This window comes from Lissotriton helveticus, chromosome 1_1 (assembly GCF_964261635.1).
Source record: "Lissotriton helveticus chromosome 1_1, aLisHel1.1, whole genome shotgun sequence".
NCBI classification, from domain to species: domain Eukaryota; kingdom Metazoa; phylum Chordata; class Amphibia; order Caudata; family Salamandridae; genus Lissotriton; species Lissotriton helveticus.
The window spans coordinates 221,415,099-221,420,960 of NC_136057.1; positions in this window are offsets into that span (position 1 = coordinate 221,415,099).

A 5,862-nucleotide genomic window follows, 5' to 3' on the forward strand; every position below is an offset into this window, starting at 1 on the left:
TTGCTTTGAGGAAAGGACACTTGGTGACCTGCGTGGTTTGCAAGAGTGTGTGCGCGGCTGCGCACTGGTGAAAGGCGGGAGGCCCTATGCGCGCCTGCGCATGTTAGAGGGAACTATGATTGTAGAAAGCAGTTGGGTGTAGGGGCCCCTGGAACTCGCGGGGCCCCTGGAACCTTGGGGGCCGCCCGCACCGCGGGGGCTGCGGGGGCCTTTGTTACGCCCCTGGGTGCGGGCTATGCTGCTGAAACAGGCCGTGAAGTGCCCACACATTGCCCTGCACCCCTTAAAAGCCTCTTTGTGTCACCAACTCGTGGGCTCAGGCCAGGATGCCAAGACATATGTATGGCTAGCCTTTGCTGCACCTCGTAAAACACCTCAGTGTGCCGACATCGAGTCTCGGCCTCTAGTAAAGATGAGCGCAGCACGCACCAGGTGGCAGGCTCGGCTTCTGCTGCAGGTGTGACATGTGAGGAAGACCCCTGCCCACCTCCACACACACACACATCCACTATGAGGCTGTTTATTTATGTAGATTAATCCCGGAGAATATCAGAGCGCTTTAAATACATTAGAGGTATATTATTCAGTAACTACATCCCAGTGGTCCAGAACAAGTGAGTAAATCAGTTAGTTGGATACATCACTCTACAGTGGCCAGAAGCATAAAAATGTACCTTAATATTGCATTTCGTCGCTCTAGCAGTGGATGGTAACTGGTGACCTCCCCCACCCACCTCGCCGGACACACACTCGACGCCGTCTTCTCATCCAGCAAAGACGTCACCTTCAGCCACGCGACAGGACTCCACTGGACGGACCACAGCTGTGTCCACTTCACCTTCAAAAGAACGACGATCCACCACCACCAGCAACAGGTTGCCCGAAGAAGCTGGAACAAGATCACAGCCGACCAGCTCACCGCCTCCCTGAGCCAGCACCCTCCCGCCAGCTCAGCGAACCCCAGCCAGGCCGCAGACAACCTCACGATGTGGATCAACAACTGCGCAGACGAACTCGCCCCTCTGAGAACCCCACCCCGCGGACCCTGCAGCAGAAAAACACCATGGTTCACCGACGAACTCAAGAGCTCCAAGAAGAACTGTCGAGCCCTCGAGAAAGTCTGGAGGAGGGATCCAACTACGAACAACATGACCACCCTCAAGCACGCCACCCGGAAACACCACCAACTGATCCGCGCCACCAAGAAAAATACTTACAAGGACCGGCTGGACAACAACGCACACAACTGCAAGGAACTCTTCGACATCGTGAAAGAGCTCTCCAACCCCAACGCCGCTAACAACGACATCACCCCGTCGCAAGACCTCTGCAACTCCCTCGCGTCCTACTTCCACAACAAGATCGCGGACATACACAACAGCTTCAGCAACCAACCAACGGAAGCCACAACCGCAACAACGCCACCCACCACCACCCTCCGCACCTGGACGCCGATCAGCACCGAAGACACCATCCGCACAATGAACTCCATCCACTCCGGATCTCCGACCGACCCCTGCCCTCACCACGTCTTCAACAAGGCCGACGCTGTCATCGCACCCCACCTGCGGGACATCATCAACACCTCCTTCGACACCGCCACCTTCCCTGAGAGCTGGAAGCACGCCGAACTCAGCGCCCTTCTCAAGAAACCCACAGCAGACCCCACCGACCTCAAGAACTACCGTCCCATCTCGCTCCTCCCGTTCCCGGCCAAAGTCATCGAGAAGACCGTCAACAAACAACTGGCCGCCTTCCTCGAGACGAATGGATCCCTCGACCCCTCACAGTCTGGCTTCAGAGCGAACCACAGCACCGAGACCGCCCTCATCGCTGCCACCGATGACATACGAACTCTGATGGACAACGGAGAAACAGCGGCCCTCATCCTCCTGGACCTCTCCGCGGCCTTCGACACTGTCTGCCACCGCACCCTTGTACAGCGCCTCAGCAACATCGGAATCCAGGAGAAGGCACTGGAATGGATCACCTCCTTCCTCGACGGCAGAACGCAGAGAGTCCGTCTACCACCGTACAAGTCAGAGGCCACCGAAGTCATCTGCGGCGTACCCCAAGGATCCTCGCTGAGCCCCACCCTCTTCAACGTCTACATGAGCCCCCTCGCGACCATCGCACGCCAACACAACCTGAACATCATCTCCTACGCCGATGACACCCAGCTGATCCTCTCCCTGACCAACGACCCCGACGCCGCCAGAGCCAACCTGCACGAAGGGATGAGAGAGGTAGCCGAATGGATGTCGACCAGCCGCCTGAAGCTGAACTCGGACAAGACGGAAGTCCTCATCCTGGGCTCCACGCCCTCCGCCTGGGACGACTCCTGGTGGCCCCCCGCCCTGGGCACCGCACCCAAGCCGACGGACCACGCGCGCAACCTGGGCTTCATCCTGGACTCCTCCCTCTCCATGACCAGACAAGTCAACGCCGTCTCCTCGTCATGCTTCAACATCCTGCGCATGCTACGGAAGATCTTCCGGTGGATCCCCACCGAGACGAGGAAGACGGTCACCCAGGCCCTCGTCACCAGCCGACTGGACTACGGCAACGCCCTCTACGCCGGAACCACCGCCAAGCTCCAGAAAAGACTCCAGCGGATCCAGAACGCCTCAGCAAGACTCATCCTCGACATCCCCCGACACAGCCACATCTCCGGACACTTGAGAGACCTGCACTGGCTCCCGGTCAACAAGAGAATCACCTTCCGCCTCCTCACCCACGCGCACAAAGCCCTACACGACCAAGGCCCGAGCTACCTCAACAACCGGATCAACTTCTACACTCCCACGCGCCTCCTCAGATCAACCAGCCACGCCCTCGCCGCCGTCCCCCGCATCCGAAGAGCGACAACAGGAGGAAGGTCCTTCTCCTACCTGGCTGCCAAGACCTGGAACTCACTCCCGTCCGACCTGCGCATGACCCAAGACCACCTCTCCTTCAGGAAGAAGCTCAAGACCTGGCTGTTCGAGCAGTAACGGCACCCCCCCCCCTCCCAGCGCCTTGAGACCCTACGGGTGAGTAGTGCGCTCTATAAATGTCTTGATTGATTGATTGATTGATGGCAACGAGGGTATTATGAATGTGAGCCGCATGTGCAGAAAAGAGGGTCACAGGGGGGTCACAAAAAGTATGCGCAGCCATGGATTGTCAGAACAGTACATAATATTCCTGACACTGTCCTTTGTAAAGCACTAGAACAAACACGCAACAAAGCGATCGATGGAATGCATGGATTAATGCCATCCACTGGGAATTTCTCAGACCTCATTCACACTGTGTGCCACTCTAGGCAGAGACCAGACACATGCAATAGTACGGTAAGCACAGTCCAAACCTGCTGCCAGACCAAGTCCCTTCTAGACAGGAAGATCAGTAAGGACCGGTTTGGCATAGTCAGTGTGGTGTTTTGGGCGCAAGGCCCACATGCTGAGTAAAGGACCACACAGACACATAGTATAATACTGTAACTGGCCCAGGGCATGTGCGCCTGGTCTCGTTTATTAACAGGGTCACGTGACCTGTGATGCCTGTGGTGGGTGGGTGTAAGGTGTGGGTTAGCACAAGGCATACTCTAGAACGTGTCCAGCCGGACACAACATCCCTCCCAAACTTTAATGAAAAGAAACAAACAAAAGTCCAACCTGTAAGAAAAAAAATAAACAATACACAGCACCAAATTAGTCGCTTCAGGCCGCCAGCCAGGCAGTGCTGGAGCTTTGGACCGCAGGGTCTGGATGATTTTGTCCGCCTTGGCAATGTTTTTCAGAACGACCTAGTCTCGCGGTGTTGGAGTCAATTTACGAAGTTCAAGTATCGGTGCACCTGGAGCGGTGGTGGAGTCCACTCTGGAGACTTCGCAGGCACTCAGGTTCTGGTGGATGACAAACCTGCAGCTATTGGGGATGATCTCGGTGTGTGAGGCCTTTCCTTGGAGACGTGCTTGATGGTCTTCCTCGCTCCTAACACCTGAGCAACTTCAGACTTGCCTCTCTCGCCTGGACTTCTCTTTTACTGAAGCCTCCTGGAGGGCCTTCCTGCCGGGCTGCCATGGGACCGTGTGGACTGTGTGGGCTTTGTGTAAGCCACGTGAATGTGACGCTGAGCAACTGCCAACAAATAATAAATAAATAGCAACTTACAAATATTATTAATACCCAATTATTAATTTACCAAAAATATACCTATTCCATAAAATAACTATTATGATTATTATCATAAATATGATCTATTTAATACCAAAATTAATACCTGAGAATTAAAAAACCTTAACCAAGAATTAGAAAATGTGTTTTCTATCCATTTTTGACTAATTGATAAGAACTTAGTATCAATATTAATACCTGAGTATTATGTTACCAGAAATATACATATTCCATAAAATAATGAGTATTATTATTATCATAAATATTACCTATTTAATAACATTATTAATACCTAAATATTATATATAAATATAAATATAAGCCCTGGCTTGCCACTTGTGACCCCTGACTTTGTCCTTGCGGCCCCTGGCTTCCAAAGTGGCAAAAACACTATCAGATAGACATAGGCAACTTGTCCTTTTGTACGTTGTTTGGGTCTCCAGTTTTCTTTGGTTTCTAGAAATCTTCTATTACACTGATATTGTATAATATTATACTATCTTATTCACTGTGTAAAAAAAAATCAGTACAATTAGCTGGAATGTAACCCTCCCTGGTTGCTGAGCTAAGTAAAAAATGTGTTTCAACGTATGTTGTGTGCATGCTTGTGGGTGAGAGTGTGTTTATGTGAAAGAGCATGTGAATGTGCATGTTTGTGTAAGCATGCGCATTTGAGTGAAATTAAAGGCCAAATGACGTGTGATGTCACTTCTCTTCCCTGGACCTTTTGGAGATTTGAAGTTCATGGCCACTGCCTAGGACGTTGTTGCCCTTAGCTGATAGGCACACAGGGCTGAGATAAAAGCAAGACATGTCTGACTGCTACAAGTAGGGAACACACATCAGTGCACCAGGATCACCTCATGCTCCCACTGCACCAGCTCCACCAAGAGCTGAAGGTTCAGAGGGTGGAAGGAGAGATGGGTTCAGTTTGTGCAGCTGCCATGAGTGGTATACCAGCAAGTAAAGTGGGAAACGCAGTGGTTTGCATTCAGTGAGAAAGAACATACATTGCGCTAGACTGCAAATTATGTTTGGTTGGAGAAAGGACCACAAGCTTGATCCTTTTTCTCAAAATGTCGCTCTATTGCCCCTATCCTCTTTTAAATAACAGCTTCTCTCCTCTCGCAATTAGGAGCAGCATTTTACTGGAGGCAGGATGCAGACAGGCTCTTGCAAAAGAAGGCTGGGGCAGCATCTGCTGATGTACCAAGTGGCACAGCCTGGACCTACACTGATCATTTGTTGCACACGAGCACAATACGACACAAGAACACAAGTGCCATGTATGAGTCAGCTTTACCTCAGGGACACCTTGTGCCATTTCCAACAAGGGGATACAGGTGTATTCATGGCTCTTTTTCGCATGATGCACACAAAAAGACCACAGGCTTCGCACAGTGTGAACCCAAACAGAAGCGGATGACATAGCTATTTTTTTTCACTGTACGCTTCGCATGAAAAACACAACTTCTAAAGCGTTGCCAGTTCACTCTCCTGAAGAAGCCTATTCACTGTGGCTGAGTACGAGTCCCAAAATGGCTCCTAGCATTTTCTGGTTAAAGTGCTGGAAGCCAATCAGATCTCACCATGAGATCGGTGCTTAGGCTTCAGCCAAGTATCTATAACGTTTTTTCTATAAACTCCAAAACTATTGAATGGATTTACACCAAATAACAAAATTGGATCTTTCTGGACCAAG